This window comes from Heterocephalus glaber, unplaced genomic scaffold (genome assembly GCF_053883595.1).
Source record: "Heterocephalus glaber isolate CG9 unplaced genomic scaffold, H.glaber_assembly_v1.0 deba00001497, whole genome shotgun sequence".
Taxonomy (NCBI): domain Eukaryota; kingdom Metazoa; phylum Chordata; class Mammalia; order Rodentia; family Bathyergidae; genus Heterocephalus; species Heterocephalus glaber.
This window is the reverse complement of record NW_028258320.1, coordinates 40138573-40160611: the sequence shown is the minus strand read 5'-3', so window position 1 is coordinate 40160611 and position 22039 is coordinate 40138573.

The following is a 22039-nucleotide window of genomic DNA, read 5'->3' as shown; positions in this document are numbered from 1 at the left end:
AAAAGAATTGTCTTGAGATGTATGGAGTATCCCTCTTCTCAGATTATAGTCCACTGTTGACAGAAAGCTAGTCTTCCTGGTTAGATCTAGGACAAAATAAGCTATGTGCTTACTCTAAAATGAACATATAAAATAGAAAAGCTGTCCTTACACTTCTGTAGAGACCTTCTTTGTATCTTTTCTTTTCATCTCTCCCCTCCAAGTTCATGGAGGTCTGTGATTTCACCCATCCCTGTCAAAACTTGCTCCCAAGAAAGGAATAACAAACTTGATTATACACAACTAAAACTTTTTCTTTGGCCTTCATCTCCACCTCATGGCCCTTGTTACTTAATAGAGAAAAAAGTCTGAGCCAGAGAATTATACACATTAGAGTTTTTCAAATTTCAATTTTCTTTGGCTTATATGCATTTTTCTATTTTTCATATGCCAATAACATCTGCTATATAAAAATTTAGCTTCTTTTTCTCTTTAGTATTTAGCTTATTTCTGTTCATTTTTCTGTTTTATGCCACTAGACTACAACTGAACAGTTTAACCAGACTGTATGGAGTTAGAGTTTTTAAGTTTCTATAGCAGCTTGTTTTTACATATAAGCAATTCTTCTCCACAGCTACCACCTCAAAGGTAATGAGTTTCCTTTTACCCGCCTAAATCTCTTTTAATGCTACCATACCCATCTACTTGGCCTGTGGGAAATACTCATTAATTCCCATGGCCATGAGATTAATGCTGGCTTCTAATTTCAGTCCTATTTCACAGTGGCCTAATGCACCCTGGAAATCTAAGTCTTAGAATGTAATAGGCAGTGTTATTTATGGGTAAATATTGGATGGTTCTCTCTTTTAGAAGTGATTAGATGGTTCTATGTTGCAAAATTACTCATACCAAAGAGGAGACAGGTATCAGAGATTGAAGAGACTACTATCTAGGGAGAGAAAAGGGGAAGAAGCTAGATATTAATGAACTTTTAAAGCAGTAATAGAATTTTATGATAGCTTAGTAGGTAATATAAACACTAGTGGTTCTCACTTCTGACCTTTCTGCAGGATCCCATGGTACTTCAGGAAATACTGATGCATGGGCCCACAAACAAGGGTTGTTTTAATTAGGCTGAATAGGAGCCTAAGAGTGTCATTAAAAATCTTCTCAAGTGAGTGTGCAGTTAAATTTGAGAAATACTGATCTAAGACCGAAAGTATCTTGAGAATTTTCAGTGTTTTTAGGACATAGGCAAAAATGGCTCTTCAGACCAAGGGGAAGTAAGATTCCATCATTCATTATAGAAATCTGGACTGTGTAAGTGAACAGGTGGGGCTCCTAGAATCTTATTTTATATGTGATTTTTAGATGACATTAATTCAGATATGCTGTGGTTTGAATATATCCCCCCAAAGTTCATTATTAAGTTTACTTAATCCCTAAATCCATATATTAATAGTATTTGGAAAGCCTTTGGAGAAAATTAGGATTGTCTAAAGAGGTGATCACGAGGATGGGGACTCTATGATGGCATTAGTGATGTTGTAAGAAGTGGAAGAGCCCCAAGATAGCATGTGATGTGGCTTGCTGTGTGAGGACTCCCCCATGTTGTGAGGCAGCACAAAGGCCCTGACCAGATGGAAAGCAGATTCTGGCACCACTCTTTTGTCTTTCTAGTCTCTGAACCATGTGTTAAATACATCTCTATTCTCATTCCGTCTGCGGTATGCAGTTATAGCAACAGAAAACAGACTAAGACTGTTTGTTTCATGGACTTTGAAAAATGTTCTAAAATGGAGAGAGAGGAAAGTGTCTCTTTTTAATGCACCTAATATTTATGAAGAACATGTTTTGTTTAAGCTTCACAATAGTCTTATGAAGAAAGTATAATTGTACCATTTTTCAGTTAAGAAAACTCTGTTAAAGGAGCTTAAGTACCTTGTCCCTGAACACAAAACTTGTAAAAGCAGAGCCTGACATCACACATGAGTATTTATTGAAGTGCTAGAGACAAGGAGTTTTAACTGCAAATCTTTTGTCCTAAGCTTCTATACTTTTTGTGGGTACCCTCACTGACCCCCAGGGGTCATTAGTTCTTGGTTCATAGGACATGGTGAAACTGGCTGTGAAGCAGAGAGAAACACAACTGTGGATATTGCTTTAATTCTAGTTTTCCCTGCTGTCTTTCAGATGTCAATCCTTCTTGTACCCATTCTGGCTCTCCACACCAGTAAAAAGAATCTGAAAGCTCTGTAAATACTCATTTGTGATCATAAATGCAGCCATGAGAAGTCCAGTGAAGGTTTTTCAATGGAGAAGGGTGTGAACTCTGGGAGTGATCTTGTCCTGAATGTGTCTGAATTCTGAGTGGGAATAAAGCCTATTTCCTGTTATTTGTTCTCCTTCTTTCATCACAGAAAACATTTTTCCTGAATTTTGCACACTTTTAGTTGAAACCAAGTGTAGTTCTACCTTGCTCCAAGGTTCTCTGTGTTCTGGACCTGCCTTTCTTGCTTCTTGTTTGACTCTTTCCCTTGGAGGCCTTGGAGTTGACTGAACATGTTCATTGTCTAGTACCTACATTCTCAGTGCCACTTTCTCCTTAGAAGTACCAGATGGAAATGGAGAAGCTCACCTTGGCATCTCCCTCTCCTGCCCTATAGTTAATCCAGCTCTAAGTTCTGTGGCTGTTTCCTCCTACAGATTTCCTCAATATTTGTACTTCTCTCTGTCCTCTTTGCAACCATACTCACTTGAATGGCCACTTTAAGCCCACCCTTTTACTGCTTTTTCTGTATCTCTGAGAGATCCTCTCATCCATTTATCCTCATGTTTTAGTTGGTGATTTTTGTCCAAAGTGTTAAGTTTTATTTTAAACCTGTGGGTATACTTTGGTGTTTTTAGAATTAAGATCCAAACTTCTGCCCTTTGAGACTTGATCCTTGCCTACTTCTCCAGCTTTAACTCCAATCTCTCTTTTTTTCTTTCTTCTTATTCATACTCATCTCCTTTGATCCTTTGATTAATTCCCATTTGTTCTTCTTTTACGACCTTTGTTCCCACTGCTGGCACTCCCCTTTGCCTCTTTAATGCTTTATATTTCAGCTCTCTCGTGCAATGTCATTTCTATGGGTTCCAACCCCTCACTGCCTTGCCCACCAAATGAGTTTCCTACACCAGCTTCCTGCAGTCAAAAGTAAGAAAAAGCAGGGTTTCAGTCTATTTTTCCACAGTGTGTCCTCACTGTAACTCAAGGGCCTAACACACACAAGAACATCTGTGAGAGAAGAAATAAAGGTGTAATAAATGATGAACATTAAATGTCCTTCCCATTCTTACATAAACATATGCACATTTCATCCAGCTAAGGGCTAAAGTTGATTTGAGCATGGCACTCCTAGAAATCTTTAGTTGCTCAACACACATTTTAATATGATATTTAGCTAGAATATGAAAAAAACCTATGATCAAAGAATGGTGATTTACTGCTTGCAAAAAATGAATACTTACTGCTGCTTTATCCCACTTGATCCTTTTAAGGACTTTATAAAACAAGCAGAGTTATGTTAATGGCATTGTTCACTGGAGCTCTGTGAAGTTAAGTGATTTGTACAAGGTCAGACAAAGATGACACATAAAAAGAAAAAGTGCTTTCCTTATATGAATTCTATCTAGTACAAATGATAATAGTAATAATAGCTTAACAGTATTTGACATATTCCAGATGCCATGCTCAAGATATACTTTATATATGCCACAAAAATCCTATGAGATAGTAAGATCACTATCTTTTGTTTAACAGGAAGGGAAGCTGAGCCTTAGGGAGGTTAAATAACCTGCTATAATGGTAGATACAGAGAATAAAAAATCCCAGGAATTCTGCCACCAGATCTCTACTTCTAAGAACTTGCTATTTTGCCCCATTTCTTTTTTAGAAGTTCCTGGTTTCCAAGACACCATTTCTATCATGTACATATTCTTCAATAAAAAGAATACTTTTTGCAGTTCATTTCCTTTTGCAGTTACTTTTTCTTTTCTTACTATACTCTCATTTTGGGGGGCTCTTCATTCTTCATGGAATGCAATAAATTGGTTGCAAGAACAGCAAAACAAAACTCAGCCTTCACTAAAGAGCAAGTTTGAAATCTATATTCACACATTTTTTTTCTTTTTTTTTAAAAGATTTGTCCAAGTAGAAAATGTATTATATATTTTTATTGTCTTTCATGGTTATATTATACAGCAAATTTTCTTTTTTTTTCAAATTTTCATTAGTATGTATTTGAGACATTTATTTATTTGCTTAAATTCTTTTATTGGTACATTTTAGGTATACAATACTTTTACATTTATCATTGGGTGCTTGTACCTGTACATGATGTATCTTGGTTCTTATTTTTTCCCTATTATCTGTGCGCCCTTCACCCCTCCACCCTTCCCTATTTACATAGACTTTGTTTCCATTTTTTTTTCTTTTCTCATAATTTTTCCTTTCCATTCTCTCCTTTCCCCATTTCCTCTCACCACCCCTACCCCTTTGGACCTTTTCCTATTTCAAATTATCAATTATTAGTTATTAATCCTTTTAATCCTTATTTACACTCTCAGTTTCTCACGCTAGAGAACAACACTGAGATTCCACCTCTCCCCAGAAAGAGTGGCTGCTATCAAGAAATCAACCAATAACAAATGTTGGCGGGGGTGTGGAGAGAAAGGAACCCTTCTCCATTGTTGGTGGGAGTGCAGACTGGTGCGACCACTATGGAAATCAGTGTGGAGATACCTCAAAGAACTAAGGCTGGAGGTCCCATTTGACTGAGCTATTCCCCTGCTGGGTATTTTCCCAAAAGAATTAAAAGCATCATACCACAGAGATATATGTGCACCCATGTTTATAGAGGCATAGTTGTAACAGCTAAAGCTTGGAAACAGCCAAAGTGCCCATCAACTTGAAACTGGATAAAGAAGATGTGCTTTTTTTATAAAATGGAATACTACTCAGCCATAAAGAATGAGAAACTAGAGTCATTTATAGCTAAATGGATGCATATTGAGGCCATACTCTTAAGTGAAATAAATAGGACACACATGTGTAAATCACACATTTTTCTTGTTGTGAATGTGATGTAATATATAGTTTGTCTCTGTTCCCATCTTTAGTGAGATAAACTGCCACCGGTGATATTAATTGTTCTGAGTTGAAGCTATCTTACTTGCTCAGGTAGAATCATTATTGGAATGAAAAGTTGGCAGAACTGCAATTCAGAAGATGTTTAGGCTCGCTAGCATCTCCGAATCCAAGTCTTTTCATCTATGAAATGAGATAATAGCTTTGCTTTGTAGTCAGTGATTTTGAATTGTGAAGCATCTATAATAAGAGAATTATTATGTTGTACTTTCTTTTAGGAAAAGGAAGGAAGTCAAAATAGAACACTTTCATTAATACTTTCAAGGAGAATGCTAAAGAAAGGCTCTCCTGTCTAATTAGCCAGCTGGTGTCATTGACTACATTGTTTCCAGAGAGGCAGTGCCTGATGGAGCTCAAGAGGTCAGTGTGGGGGCACTGGGGATTGTCTGGGTTGGGTGGAGCACTGCAGCATGGCTCAAGTTAAGTGGAGCATGCACAGCTTTGTTTCTGCTTCTTCTCAGCAACCTTTAGGCATAGAAAATTGATTTCTCCCCTATGTTTCAACACAAATTTATTGACACTGCTTCTAGGAACACTTTGTCAAAGCCATGTCAGACTCCCTGGATACAGGCCAGTGTCTTTATAGGCTTGGGAGGGCAAGGAGGCTTCACTAATCATGCATTTGCCACTCTTCCTAGGCTTGTGGCTGTACTGTGACTTTCTCTTGGTCGAGGTCTAGGTCATAGTGATGAAAAGATGTCTAGGGTAATTAGAAATTCTGTCCTGGGATTTCCATTGCCTTTCTGTGTTTCCCCTGTACAAGCATTTGTGGTTACTGACAAAAGTTACAGTTATTATACATAGCATATTCACCGGCTTACGTTAGGCACCATAACTTGTAAAGCAAAGCCTGATTCTTCAGTTATTTCTATACTTGCTATTCAAGGTCTCATTACCTTTGGAATTCAGAAATGCCAAAAGCATCTGTAGATACATTTTGAGCCAGCAGAGTACATTAAACATCTGTTTCTCTTGACTGGTCACCTTAGGCATTCCTGCCTGGGAATAAGCTGGACCAGGGAAGGCCTTTTGGGCAGAGAAGTGCCTCTTCATAAATGCTACAGTACCACAGATTTATTTTCAACTTACCCTCATACATAGATGAGTGAGTTGGATAGCTTAGCTGATAGCTGTGATATTTTTCTGGATGTTTCTCTTCATCATCTAATACTCTAACTCTTGCTCTCTTATTCTAGGTCTAGGATGATAGTTGGGTAGTTTGGATTTTACTACTCCAGAGTCCACATTCACGTTAATCTAACACTCACTGAAACTTTAATACCTTTGAGGGATTTTTTTTACCATTATCTTCTTTTTTACAGGTGAGGAAACTGAGACTTAAAGGGGTTAGCTATGTCAAACTATTATAGACACCTGAGATAGAAATGAATAGACAGAGAGGGATCTGGCCCTTGAGAAAGTCACATGGAAGCCTCCTCAGAGGGAAACAATGACTTGAAATTATACTGTCATTACCACCACCGGGTCCAGTGGGCCCAGATAGGCATCAGACACTTATGTGGGTGACCAGAACATCTAGACCTAGCCCTTTCCAAGAATGTCTTTGTTCACTGTGTATACCCTTGCTGTTTCTCTTTGGATCAATATTAGCTAGGTGACTATATTTGGAATCCTATAGGTTGATTATAGTGTGAACTACTTTATGGTTTGGGTCTAGATCTCTCCCCAAAGCTTCATGTGGCTGAATCTAGAGCATGTGATGCTGGGATTAAGTGTGTGTGACTACTAAATCAGTCCACTGATTGGTTTGGTGCTGCTCTGATCCTAGTAGCCTGGATACAATATAATGGACAGAAAGAGGCTTGTCTTCTCCCATTCTTTCTTTTTCTGTCTTCTGCTTGACATGAACTCTTCCTCTGGGATGCCCCTCTGCCAAGCTACCCTGCCTTGGGGCCAGCTGATTATGGACTGAAACCTCTACAAACTGACCTTAAAAAACTCTTTCCCCTTTAACTTTGGATTGCAGGTATTTTGTGTTAGGAATGAGAGAAAACTAACACTCCCACATTGTACCTATGCTGTGATTTTGCTATATAAATTACCCCTGACAAAGAGCTTTGGTGGCCACCCATTTGCGACCCCTTCCTGGAAATCCAGGAGTTATAATTCTTATTTCCAATAAAATTCTCCTAATTTCCTCCTTTGTTTTGTGACTATATTTCTCCATGTTGTGAGACCACAAAGAAGGCACATGCGACAGCTAACAGATTGGGAGATATTTTTCCCATATCAAAACAACTGGTGAGTATCAGATTGGGACTCAAGACAGGTATTTTCACATGAATTCCTGCATTTTCTCCTTAACTTCCAACTGCCCAGGGAATGGTACTAATTATTAATACTAATTTTGGTATAGTGAAACTTTGTGCAATTTACCTGTGTTGTAGAAGGTGGCAGCCTCTTGGTCATTCACTTGGGTTCATTTTCAGAGCTCCTTGTTCTCTTACCTTTTAACTACAAGGTGCCTTGGAAGTTTTCAGCTCCTGGAGGCTTAATATTGTGGCCTACTTATCATACTGTTCTTGTGACAATTCATTAAAAAACCTATTGTATACCTAATAAACCTTGTACCAAATATTGAGAATAGAGTAGTGACCAAAAGACAATGTCCCTGTTCTCAGGAAGCTTTTTCCAGTCTAGAAGATAAGAAATTATCAAAGAAATAACATCTTGTAGATAGTGGTAATCCTTTTGAGGATAAATAAAGAAGGCTATCAATATTATAAAATGATAGGGTTACTATTTTAGAGGAAACTTCTCCTAAGAGGTAACATTTGAGCCTATATATGAATAATAGGAGCAGTGAGTCTTATGGATATATGGAATGAGAGTTATGGAAAAACAGTGCAAAGGCCCTGAGGAGGAGCATATGAGATGTGCTCAAGGAATAGCAAAAAGATCATTTTGCCTACTTGGGGTGGGTGAGGGAAGAGTGGAAGAAAATGAGATAAGGATGGTATCAGGGAGAAGTTGGTAGAGACATATAAAATTTTACTGAGTATGGTACATACTTAGGGTTTTATATTAAATGTCATGGGAATCATTGCAGGCTTTTGAACCCAGATGTGACACACTGCTTGTTTGGCAAGGCCCTCTCTGGCACCCAGAAGGATGGAACTTGTGGGAAATAGTGGAGGATGACAGTTAAACTAGGAGGTTACCTCAGAAGACCAGGTAAGACATGATGGTGGACCTGGTTGTTAAGAACTGATTGGATTCAAAATGTATTTTAGAGGTAGTTCAGGGCAAAGTTTGTGTGTAAACTAGGTGTATGGTATTACTAGGATTAATTCTCACTCATCTATGTACTTGCAAATGGTGGCTGTGTCCCTGAGAATGGACTTAAAAATTATGTCTGAGGTTAGAAACTCATTCTCAGCTTCACACCTTCTTTATCTTGGGCTGTGAGTGTTTCACTGTAGAGAGGTATCCCTCCAGACAGGTGCAGCTGTGATGTAATGTCTTCTGTTGTGCATTGCTGCCTCCTTCATATACATATGCACATGAAGTCAGGATTATTAAAACATGTATCACCCCTTCACTGCCTCATGGAAGCCATAGCTAACAAGAGAGGCTGCATTATAAGATAGAGTGAAAGAAATGCTCTTCTAAGAGTAAAGGGTGTTCTGAGGGAACTAAGATTTGAATGTTGATTCTAACTTGGATCAGAATACTAAAGTCAGTGTTTGCTAGGGGAAGTAGCAGCTTTAAAATGACACCCTCCAATTTCATATTTGTGTCTGTGAATGGTCAGTCTCCTAATTTCTTGCCCTTTCCCTTTCTTCTGTGGATAATCACCTACCTTTATTGCTCCATAAATGAGTAATCTCTCTGTTTCAGTCAGGGGTGGGGGTGGAAGAAATGTGAATTTAACTCAGTGACTCAGACTGCATGCCAAATCAAGATAGAGAATCATGTTCTTTTGTCCTGTGGCCATAATCATCAGATCTCAGAGTGAATCTTCATTGCCTACTCACCTATGAAAGCCAGCACAATGAGTGGAAGCTGCCAAGGGCTTTATAATCTGATCCCTGTAAAATCCCTTAATCCAGAAAGCTTGGACCCTAAGAGGGCTTTGTTAACCTTGCTCTAAAGACTGTCTTATAGATTTCTTCCCTGCTAAGAGAGATGATTTCTGGTCATTATTCATCTCAGACAAGGCAAGTTCTGTGTTTGCTTTTGTCCTGCAGCTCTCTGTTCACATGATTCATTCATTTCCCAGGTTTGACTAAACATTCCTTTAATACAGGTGAAAACATCATCATGACAAAAGACTTCATTCCAGGTGCTGTCAAGGTTCAGACAGAGATAGCACCTCATAAACTATTATTATATTGCTGTCTTGTGCATTATGTATTGTAGTAGCGGACAAAGCCTACACCTCATTCATAGTATAGATATGCCATGCATTTCAAGTATCAGCAACTGATATGCTGCAAAGGACTTCCATTTTTTGAAAAGGAACAATCTACATCTTACTCTTTATATATATATATATAATATATATATTATATATATATATATATATATATATATACCATGCTTCAAATTGAATCTTGGTCAAAGTGCTTAACAAATTGGTATCTTAGTTTTCTCAATGTGAAATTGAAAACCTGCATATTTTAAAAAGTTGTTGGGAGAAAACCTCAAGTAACTCTCTGAAGATGATGGAAAAGGAAGAATTTAAACCCAGTCTTAGTTCTTTATCTTTTCTTTTTCTTTTTCCTTTTTTTAAATTTCAAGGCAGGATTTCACTAAATTATTAAATTGCCCAGGCTGAACTTGAACCTGTGATCTTTTTCTCTCAGCCTCTCATAATGCTAGCATTTCAGGCACCACATCCAGCTAAATTCAGCCTTTTAAGATTAAGCTATATCATATTTCCTAAAAGGCTTCTCATTTTTAGAAGGGGAGCTTGCAGTAATTCATGAAAATAATTTTAATTTATTATTATTGAACATATTTGTATTTTTGACCATTCTCTGGTAGTGATCAGAGAATAATTATAATTCGTAATAAGTAATTTAATAGCTAAATTAATTTCGTAGCTATTATTAATTAAGGAAGAAATGCAATAATAATTTCAGAATAATAATTTCAGAAGAGCAATTTTCTGGGACTCTTCTGATAAACTGAGAGTATATTTGTCTTTTGTACCATGAAACACTGATACAATTACAGGTCAAGTTGATACAATTACATGTAAAATAGTTTAAAAATTTAATGCTTGTCATGTTTTCAGTGGTGTGCTAGATTTATATATATATATATAAACATATATTATCCTTCAAAGTGTTTCCTGTGAGAAGTGACATGTTTATTTTAACTTTTATCCTCATTAGTCCTTCACTTTGCAAATTGTTTTCAGTCTTAGCTAGCAAACTGTTAAAGAAAATATGCCTTATTCTAAAGAAAATTACCCCTATTATTGATATTTCAAATTCACATGTAACATTTCCCAAATTAAAGATGTTATCCAGCTCATTTATATTCAAGATCATATGCTTTAGAAATGATGTTGGAAATTTTATTAAGATTTTTCCATTTACTACAAATGGCATTCCTAATTAAAAATTGGAAATAGTTTTATCCATTCAAACTCACTCAGATTCTTCCATTCTGGATGACATTATTAAAAGTTTCACTTTAATATCTATCTAAATATAGTTTATTTGGAACCAATATGGAAATCTACAATACGTACTACTGCTTTTGAGCCACATCCTACTTTTGAATTTTATAAACTTCATTAATATTACTTAGATCAGTTTCAGATTTGCTAAAAGGCACACATGATTTTTCTCACAATTTCAATTCTTGAATTACTGAGACAAATTTAAAACTTTTTTCTTTTTCTTTTCTTATAAGAATGTATTTTCTGTTTCTAGAACTAGATTTCCTTTTAATGTCCTCCAAATTGACACTGGTATTGCCAGTGAATTTTCATATTTGAGCATTCCTGTAACCATTTGATCATTTTTTTTTCTGTAAAGGCTTTATGGAGGACAAAAACAAATTCTTTAATTACACAATAGTACATGGTGTCAAGTAAATTTTTCAATAATTTCCAAGTTGAAATTAACATAATTTGCAAAAATGACAGAAGAGGGTTTTTCTGATAAAATGAAATCCAAGACTAAGTCAGGGTGATAAGCCAAAGTATTAACTTTAGCATATGCTTATCTATATCTGTGTTCTACTATAAAAAGTGTCACAGATCACTGATACTGGGCAGATGGTGATGTTTCTTTGGGGTAATTAATAAAAATATATTATAATATTAATTTTGAAACTAGTAATGGTCTAACAACTCCATAAAAGGTTAGGGAAAACTAATTAAGAGATATAGTCTAGATTTCTTAGTGGAAAAGTACCTTTAGCTTTCATGAAATTTTCAAGTTTTTATAACATGTACTGTTATTATTTCAAGAAAAAGTTATAATAGTTATTATAATAACTCAAAATGGAAGTAACCTACAAGCAAAAATGAACATAATTAAGAATACTTAGTCTTGTAAACCATAGAATATTTCTTTGTCATTAAAACAACATTTATTCAAATAAGAGTAACTACACTTATAAACAAGTCATAGTCAGAAAATGATTACCTGCATGTGCTTTTTTAACAATACAGAATAAAAATAAACAACATCCTATTAAAGAATCTAGGAAAATTAAAATTAAGCTAAAGATAAAAGGATTATCAATAACAAAACAAATAGAAAAACAAATCCATTGATGTATTTTTTGAAAAGATCAATAAATAGCCAAAAGTTGGCAATGCAAAAGACACATACATAATACTTGAAATGAGAAAGATGGTATCACCAGATGTATTAAATCAATTCAAAAATAGAGTAATAATAAAATATAAAATCTCAATGCAATAGATTATTTTAAAAATATCAGTTAAAAAGTCTTGAGGAAAAAATAGGAAATGTGTATAATCTAATGAGTTTGGCATACAAAATTTTATACTTTATCAAGAGGTCACTGTTTATTAGACTCCACCTGGGCCATTTTATAGGTGAAGTCTGTGGTCTAAACTACTCTAGATTTCTGATCAGAAATCTTCAAGTCAATGCTTATTTATTCTCCTATCAGAAACAGCAAGGGGGAAAGGAAAAAAGGAGGTAATCTACTATTATGGTAGATTAAAATGTATCCCAAAAGGCTCATTGTGTTGAAGATTTGGTTACAGATGTGTTTTGAGGAAGTAACTGGATTCTGAAGACTCTCAGTTCATTAGTAGATTACCCATTTAAATGGTCATAATTTGATGGGATTATTGGGAGGTGATAGAAACAGGATGTGGGGCCCACTTGAAGAAAGTGGATGATGGGAGCATAAGATTGGGAATGATACACTATATGTTAATCTCCTAACATCTCATAAACCAATCAGGCTGAGGATTAAGCTTAATCATCATAATTGATTTTAGCAAGTATTTTATCACAGCAATGCAAATCTGACTAAAACACTCATCATATGCAGTAACTCAAGAGATAATCTCTAAGACAATATCAAAACTTTGAAACCCTTTGGCCAAATTTATGTACACTGAGGAGAGAATGGTTGCTGAGCTTTCTGAGAAGAGTTGCTCTTCTCAGTGTTCAAGATACAGTTTTCCCTTAAAGTAAACACTATAGTTCATAAAGGAGAAGCCACTGACCTTTGCCTGCCGCTGAGCAGTGGAGTAGACTTAGAAGATGCAGGCAGTCTGTACAGATCTTAAAAACACAGAATGTCAAAGAAGTGCAACTGAGAGATATACTTATATCATTTTTACAGTCTCTAACAACCTTTCTCATTGATGGGGGTTCCTAGGAACTCAATCCAAGGAAAGGAAGGAAGCTGTTGCATATTGCAACAGAAAGTTCACAAAAAATTAAGCAAATAACATTAATGCGAAACTTCATTAACAATTAGTATTTGTAAGGAATTGCTCTAGCTTACGTATTAAGTGATTTAATTTTCATAACAACTTATAAAGGAGGTATTATTTCTATCCTGGTTTTAAAGATGGAAAAAACGAAATACAGAGAATCTAAAACACTAGCTCATGATCGAAGAACTAGTAGTTCACACTATTGGGATTTGAGCTCAAGTTCTTAACCACTATCTTCTAGGCTCCCCTTATCTCCAATTTAACAATGTTTTCCACTGGAACTCTAAACAATTTAGTGAGAGAGTGAAGGAGGTAACAGACAAAGGGGAGGCCAGAGATGGGTAATTCACACCCATTTCCTCTGGAGAATATTCTTCTTGCATTTCTTTTTAATTTGGTTTTGAGGTTTCAGGAGAGTTTCTATAAATTCTAGAGCTTCCCTGATGAGGATCCAGGGGACTTTTGTTGTGGATGCTAACAACATGTTCTTTTGTAGCATACTTTATCCTGATGGATGGCCTAATCCCCAAGTGTCCAATCCTGTGACCAGCTCTCTCTCACAGAAAACCTGGTTGTGATGGCAGACTTGCTGGCAAGGTGGCTTTTATCTCACCTGCTTCCAGTTTATTCCTGTCAAGAGAGCCTCTTTCTAAGAGAGCCTTGGAAGGCAGGAAAGTTAGGTCTGAGTGTATTGGTAAAGCAAGACAGAAAAGACAACATGACATGTGAAATGTCAGAAGAAGATTCTTAAAGGTCCATGGGAGAAAAGGGATGATAATAAGAGCTGTCAGAAACTCTAGAGATAGCAGAGTGCCTTGCCAGTGGGTGCGGAATGAGGTAGAGGGGAATTTATAGACTGAGGCTTTCTTTTGGGTTCAGGATATTACTCAAGTAAGTTCCCAAGGGAGTTCTATGACTGGCCAGGCTATGACTGAGAGTGGTCACTGGGGCATAGTATTGGAGTCAGTGTGGGGTGTCAGGTAAGTAGGGCAAGTCAAGTCACTTGTACCCATACATCCACGGAGAAGTGACCACCAGGATGTGGTTGTATAAAGCAGATACCTGAATCAACCCCAATGAGGACCTGGGAGGAGTCATGCCACATGTGTCAAGGTTGTCTAAGCCTTTCTCTGTATGGAAAAGCTAAACTTATGTTCAGAATGGATGATGAAGTAACAAAATTTAAATAATTTACTATAGCTTTTCATCTAGAATCTGACAGATGGATCATTCACAGATAAGTAAAAATCGTTTTTTCTTTTTTGGCACCAGGGATTGAACTCGGGACCTTGTGCTTGCAAAGCAGGCAGCGGAACCACTGAGCTAAATCCCTGGCTAAGGATATATATTTTAAATGAATTGTGCAAGTGGGATCAGGAAGTGTTTAGTTCAATAGTTTTTCCTGTTCTCACAGAAATTATAGAAAATTTCTTTCTTTCTTAGTGCTTTTTATTTTTTTAGTTACTTGATTTTTTAATTTATTAGTACATGTTTGCAATGCATTAGTTTTACATTTCTTGTATGGAGTGGGTACGTTATGTAACATATCTTAATTCCTTAGAATAGAAATTGAAATAATTAAAATAATCTGAAGGTAATAGGGATGCACAATAATTGCAAGACTATATTTATTCTCATGAAAACCAGGGTACAATAAAGGCTCTACTGACATCAATTCTATAACTTCACTGAAATTTAGCAAAATCAATTATTCTAGAAAAATAAATGCCTGTGTAATTATTTAAAATGAACAATAAAAGAGTAATATAATGACTAAAAATAATACAAATTAGTAGAAAAAGGATAAAGAGTCAATAAAAGATAAGAAATAGAATAAAACTATGTTCAGTAATTCTATTAAAAATTCTTTAAGCTTGATAGTAATCAAAGGGATGCAAATTAGACAATGAGCAGTGATTCATCTTGCCTTCTGGAATAAAAAAAATACTATTCAAAATTATATCCACGATTGGTAGGGGGTTTGAGAGTAGACATTCTTTACTTTTCGTAAAACTGCCCATTTGTACAACCTTCCAAAATTTTTAGAAATAAATAACTTATAAAATATTATTATGGTATGACTTAGCAATTTCCTGGTAGATATTTATCCTAAAGAAGTAATCGGACAGTACGTGTTCAACATAAAAAAAAGATATTCCTTAAAATATCTTTTATCTCAGTTTTAGTAGAAAAAATAGAAGTAGGTATTTATGATGTCTTATTAAGTAAGGAAAACTGTTCAGAATATTTTAATATTGCCCTTTTAAAAAGTTTGGAAGTGTATACACTAAGAATATTTTTATCTAGCTGGCAGGATGATTGATTTTTTAAATTACATTCTGTGATTATGTATTATAGAAGTTTAAATATATCATTTAGAAAAAGACAGTACCTATTTTTCTTATACAGTTTGATCTCAAGTGCCAACCAAAATACTTAAGGAAGAAAAAACATGGACTTGAACGAGATGTTAATGGTAGTTGCCTTTAGGAGATGAAGATAGTCTTTATTACTCTTTGTATATATTTTTATCTATTTTACATAGTTTTTTAAACGATTATTTTCCCTTTATAATTAAAAATGAGGAAGAAACATGAAGAATGGCTACAATCTTTGTCCTATTAATTAAATTAAAATTTCATTCACTTTTGCTTTTTTGTTCATCTGTGGCTTCGTATCTGATCCCAGATTACGTCATTTTCCTATCCATAATTTCTATTTCTTTCAGGAGGCTTGTTCTGAGAAAATGTACAAATAAAAACTATAAATTAAGAAATGAAAGTAAAAGACATCTTACCTTACAGAATCATGCTTTCAGATATTCAGATTTTCAGATTTTATCTTGTAGTAAAGGCAGAACTGCCTTTCTATGGTTTTCTTCTTTTACTAGTACATGTTTGCAGTACATGTACAGGACCTAATAACCACAATGAATGTAAACATTATACGCCATAGCATGAGGTAAGATTAATAACATCTCTATGCTTTTCACTTCATCACCTGAGGTGGTGGTTAAATGGGTACAAGGAGATGAATTACTTGCGCTGAAATAAGGTTTGAAGGAGCTCTGTATCATTCTTCCTCTATTTTGTTTTGAATTTTTAATGTTCTTGCTTTATATCACTGTTTTGTGAAAATGATATATGCTTATTATTAAAGTGCAAGCAATAGAGAAAAATATAATGAGCAAGTAAAGTTATATTAATTTGCAACACAGAAGTATCCATTGTTAAAAACTGGTCAAGATCTCTCACTAGCTGTATTCAGAGAGCAAGGGAAACAAATAGATCAAGAGCAAGAAATAATTTAAGAAAAATTGCATTACTCTATATTGACTATTTTTTAAAATATTGATTTTATATTAACTTCAATTAAACCAAAAAGAAATAAGTCAAATGGAAATACTTTTTTAAAACTCCAAATTAACATTCCATCAGCAAAAGACATCATAGGTCCTTAAAAGTTAAGAAAACAAATAGATTAAGAAAAACTTCAAAAATTAAATTCATACATATTTAAATACTTTATATTTTAAAATACATAATTTATACACACATTTAGGTTACATTTTTAGAATTTGGAGTTGAATTGAAAGCAATATTAATCACTGAAAGTGCTAGACTGATTGATATTTGTAACGAAAACAATGTAAGACAGGAAAAATTTGGTCATGAACACCCATTATCACTGCTGGACTTGAATATTCCTACATCTGTAATTCACAGAGACAATAGTTAACAACTTGTAGTGCCCACACTATTTGTGATAGTTATCAAGACTAACCTTACAATATCAGAGACAGCTTGTATTAATCCCAGCAAAAAGAAAATTGAGAATCCATCCATTCCTCTAATCTCCTTCCATGGTTTTAAGATATGTTAGCTATCCAAGAAAATGCTAGTTCTTCCCCATTTGAGTCATCTATGACTTCCAATCAGACCTAGATTCTCAAGTAGTTCATATCTAGAAGAACAGTCCTAAAGCTGGTGGGTTGATTGAACTATAATGGGAGACCTAACCTGCCTTTAATATGTGCAAAATGAAGAATTTAAGAATTGCTCAGATAGTAATTTTTAATAATATTTAAGACTCTTGGTTTTTCACAGAACCACAGCGTATAACATATATAGAGATTTTTTACTAGTCATAGTCATCAGATCTGAAATACTTTCCCTCCTCCCTGCCAATAGTGCTGGAAATAGTGGTGTCCGATGGTTCATAGCTACATCCTTCATAGAAATTGCCCTCAGCTGCAGGAAAATGCCTCACCCGTGTGTATACCTGCTCCATAAAGAAGTGTGTCCTCAATCACTGTTTGAGGCAGAACATTAAGTCCCACTCTCATGCCTCAATTTGGGATAACTCTGAAGGATCACTACAAATTCAGAACTCCCTGGAGGATGAAATAAGTGTTGGCCTCAAGAGCATTGCAGGTCAGCTCCATCTTTTGTCCATTCTTGACTTCCTCACATTACTACAGCTATATCTCTTGAGAATACTCTCCAAAATGCCTCTGCATAAGATGTAAGACTACCTTCTTATTGATGAAAGGCAAAAGGCAGAAAATAAGAACACTCTGTGTAGTTTTTCATAAAGCTATGTTTTATGTAAAGGATTACTTTTTATTTCTTCTTTTTGGTCTGTGTTTAAATGCCTCATTTAAAAATAAATACATGGGGCCTAGGATTTAGCTCAGTGTTTCCGCTGCCTGCCTCGAAAGCGCAAGGTCCCGAGTTTGATCCCCGGTACTGAAAAAAAAAATACATGAAGGACCAGGGATTTAGCTTGGTGGTTCTGCCATCTGCCTCACAAGGGCAAGGTCCCGAGTTCAAAAAAATGGTTATTGTAATTTATGTCCTCAGCTCTTGAATTTCTTTTCAGGCAGTGAGGCCAACAGCAGACAGGAAACGCAACATGAATCCATAAATACACACTTACTTATCTTGGTTGTGACTATGCCAAACGGCATAACGATAGGCAACTGTGTTTAAGATGATCCTAGCACTAAATCCGAAGGTTTCCCTTTGAGTGACCAGCTAAAATGCCATTCTGTTTCTCTTTGTCAGAAGCAGTTCTCCATTCCAAGCTCCATATAATGTCATCTGGATGAGGAGGAGGTACATGAAAGGGAAGGCAAACTGGAAGGTGCTGTGGATCTCTGCTCCACATGATCAAATTCCAACTGAGTTCATTATTCAAGTTGTTCTCATGGTTAAAACCGGAGCATACTCTCTAGTCTTATCTTTCCTGAGTGCTCATATACCATAGTGACTGAGATGTTCTAGAACACACTTCATATATTTCAGTTTAACAAAGCATGCAATATTTTTTGACTTTTAACAAAATTAGGTATTTATACATTTCCAGATGACTATATTTTGTGTATATATTACTTAATACACTTCTTCCTAAGGCAGCAGGATGCCAAATCTGCTGCTTTCCATCAGATCACTGTTTTTGATTGTCTTACCAATCTCTTCAAAACTCCATCTTTCAAAGCCCAGGTCATCCACATATTGGACACTCAATCTTCCACTCTCTTTTCAAACTATTGTTATACCCATCTGCTTTCAGAATTTTCCTTTTGAGTCTGGGCCTTTGTTTCAACAAAGCCCATCTCTTTTCATTTTCAGGACTATGGGTTCTATGAATAGCTTTAAAAACTCATTTTAGAAGTGAAAATAAAATAAAACTTAACATTTACTATTTCTCTTACTTGTTTTCTATGAGAAATTTAATGCTCTTAAAAACAACTTGGATGCTATTGACCCACTAGAATATGAATCATATAAAAAGAATTGCAGTAAATGATTATTTTAAGAATATACATTGAGCCATATAAATACACTAAGCATTTGTAAGAATATGTTGTGACCCGTTTTGATTATTTTTGATTGAAGAGACTGCTTCAAGGTGTTTGGTCGCTACCTATGATCCATATAGCATAATTCACTCATCTTGTAGCTAATCTATCAAAACCTTTGCTTATACTCTTCCCTAATGAATCCAGACATGTCTTTTTAAAATTTCATTCTGTTCAGTCACTACTGTCTTGATCACTGTTGACATGGTAGATTAAATCTTTTTCCTGTCACATCGATCTTTTAGTATAATCCTTAAACAGAATGTGGGAAGGGTGCATGGATAGAAATTTAGAGAGTCTGCTATGATTTTGCTCTGCAGTATTTCCTGGTGGTGATTTATAGAATCCAGAGGTTTCATGGAATATATTTAAAATCACTGTCTTCCTCAACAGCATATACAGGGTTCCATATGTCTTTAACAAAGATGCAGATGAATCTTTATAAGTAGCCTTAGGAAGCTGTGTTCTAACCAAGCTGTTTTCTATTTCTAATTAAACCCTAATTAGAAGCCATTATTTAGCCAAGTTGCATTAATATTCCTTGAGCTATGAAAGCCTTACTATGGTTGTTTAAAACCCATGGGTGCTGAGATAATAACAAAGTTGTTTTACCTGGATATAAAGACAAGTATAGAAACATTTCCTACATGTGTTGCTAATTTCAAGAAATGTTTCTATAGGTTATCAAATCGGTCCTCTCTCATTCTGACTTCAATAGCCTCACCAAAACTTATGTTGAAATTTAATGCCCATTGTTACATATTAAGAGATGGGACAGGTGAGATTTTGGAGGAATGAATGAATTAATCCAGTTGTCGATTAATAGGAAAGCATTCAATATTTTAGGTTCCTGTAAATGTTTCCATGCCACAAAATGGCAGTCATGCAACTATTTGAAGGAGTGTATTTCACTCTGAAAGTTCAATTTTAATTGGTCTTTCTTGGTAAATAAGCAGAGCAAATGTCAGTGCAATTCAGTCACACAACCCCAGGAACACACCTATAGTTAAATTAACTGGGATTTGTACTCATCTCAGAGCAGGAGAACAAATATTATAAGGAAATATGGGACTTCTTGGTAAAAGGATGTTAGAAAAGACCTAGCATGAAATCTGAGCTATGATTGGATGATTGTTTGAGAGTCTGAGGTGAAAACTTGCTTTATATTGAGTGCTGGTGAAAATCAGAGAAATTCTATAATTGTATTTTTCAGTCTTATCAATAGGCAGGTTACATTAACTCATGGATAAGGCTGTAATTGGTAAAAGAGCAGCCATCCCACATATTAGTCTAGACAGTGGTGTGTTTGGTATTTTGTGGGTTGTACAGTGATCATATTTGTTTTTAGACAAAGTTCCAAAGTTGACTTGTTTTGTCTCAGTTTATCACAAACTCTATGATACCATGTCTGATTTTGTTGTTCTGTGAGATCATATCCATTGGGAAAATAGCAGGTGTAGCTGTGAGTTACAGACCAGGAAAAACATCACTGAAACTTCAGTAAAACATCACTGAAGCCTGCCTGCAAGTGTCATACCAATCCTCAGATTTCAGGACCTATGTTTTTTCTTTCCCATGAGACAGAAAAATGAGGAATCATATTAAAAGTATTTCTGAAGTTTGTGGCTCTTTTGAATATTTTCAGAGATTTCTAGAATCTGCTGGATGAGATTTTCAGTTGTAATTGATTGGAGCCAGGTGGGAGCTGATATTTGATATGAGTTTTACCACCCACAGACAAACACCTGACTTTGCTGCAAGTGGTGCCAGAGGGTGTCAAATGTGGAGGGACCTAAGCAAGAATCCAGGCAATAATTATCCCCTCATTTGTCTACTGATTTTCAATCTCCCCTCCACGTGACCATTTTTTGGTTGCTGTCTTAATTATGGGTCCCTGGAGGTCATCCAACTGTTGCTGGAGCATCATCTTCAGTGTTACCAAACTTATTATGTACTATTGAAGCTACAAAAGTCTGAAGAAATATATAGCAAATATTAACATATCTGCTACTCAGAGACTCACAACTCAGATTCCCCTTCTTCAGTATTCTCTGATCACTTTGCGTCTCTGCCGCTCAGATGTCACCGCTGTTCCTATTGGAGGAGTTGTTTGCATGTACCGCATACTGACAGTATGGTTGCAAGTATCACCTTGTAATCTGTGGTTTGTCTTTAAATTCTTCATGGTATTTTTGATAAAGGGCAATTTTTCTTTCTCATACATTTATTTATACACTTTACATATAGGTATATTTCTATCAGAGAGCAATGAATCTTGCTGCTTTGAATGCTTTTAAATTTCATATGAGGAGCTTTGTATATATTTAGAACTTTAGCTCAATATCTCTGTTCATTTCACCAGTGTTGATGCACATAGCTCTTGTTTATCTATTTTCTTTGTTATGTATCAATTCTTTCATGAATATATTCCAATTTATTACTGATTTTCCTGTTTTAGATCCTAAGATTCTTAGGGAGTTTTTATTGTCATTGAAAAAAGTTGCTAAAATATTTTCATACTTATTTCCTATGGTACAGGTGGGTGAAATTCTCCAGGATTTTCATGTAGTAGTGAAATTTCCGAGTCTTAGAACACGTCTGCAACTTTAATCCTCTAAACTGACCACATCAATTTACTCACACATCAGCAGTGCAGAAAAATTTCCCAGTGTCTGTATTCTGCCAATGTTTGTTATCACTGGACATTAAAATTTTGTGATATGATGAAGTGGTATCATTTTGATTTTTATTTGTATTTTCTTATATTCAGCATTTCATTTAGTTTCCATTTGTTGTAAAATTAGACAAATTTTCATGTACTGCTTGTTATTCATGTGTTATTTGTCACTTGAATTGGTTGCTCTTGTTATTTGCTTTTGTATTTACTTGTTTTCTTATTTATTGGATTTATTTACATGTACTGCATACAATGTCATTGACTACAAGATGGAAGCATCATTTTATAATCTGTGGATTTTATTTCCATTCATTATATTTTTAAAATGTTTTTATTCTCTTTTTTTTTATAGAAACCTGATAAGCAATATCTGCTATCTTTATTTTTTGTTCCTGGGGATGGGAGCATGGCTATAGTTGA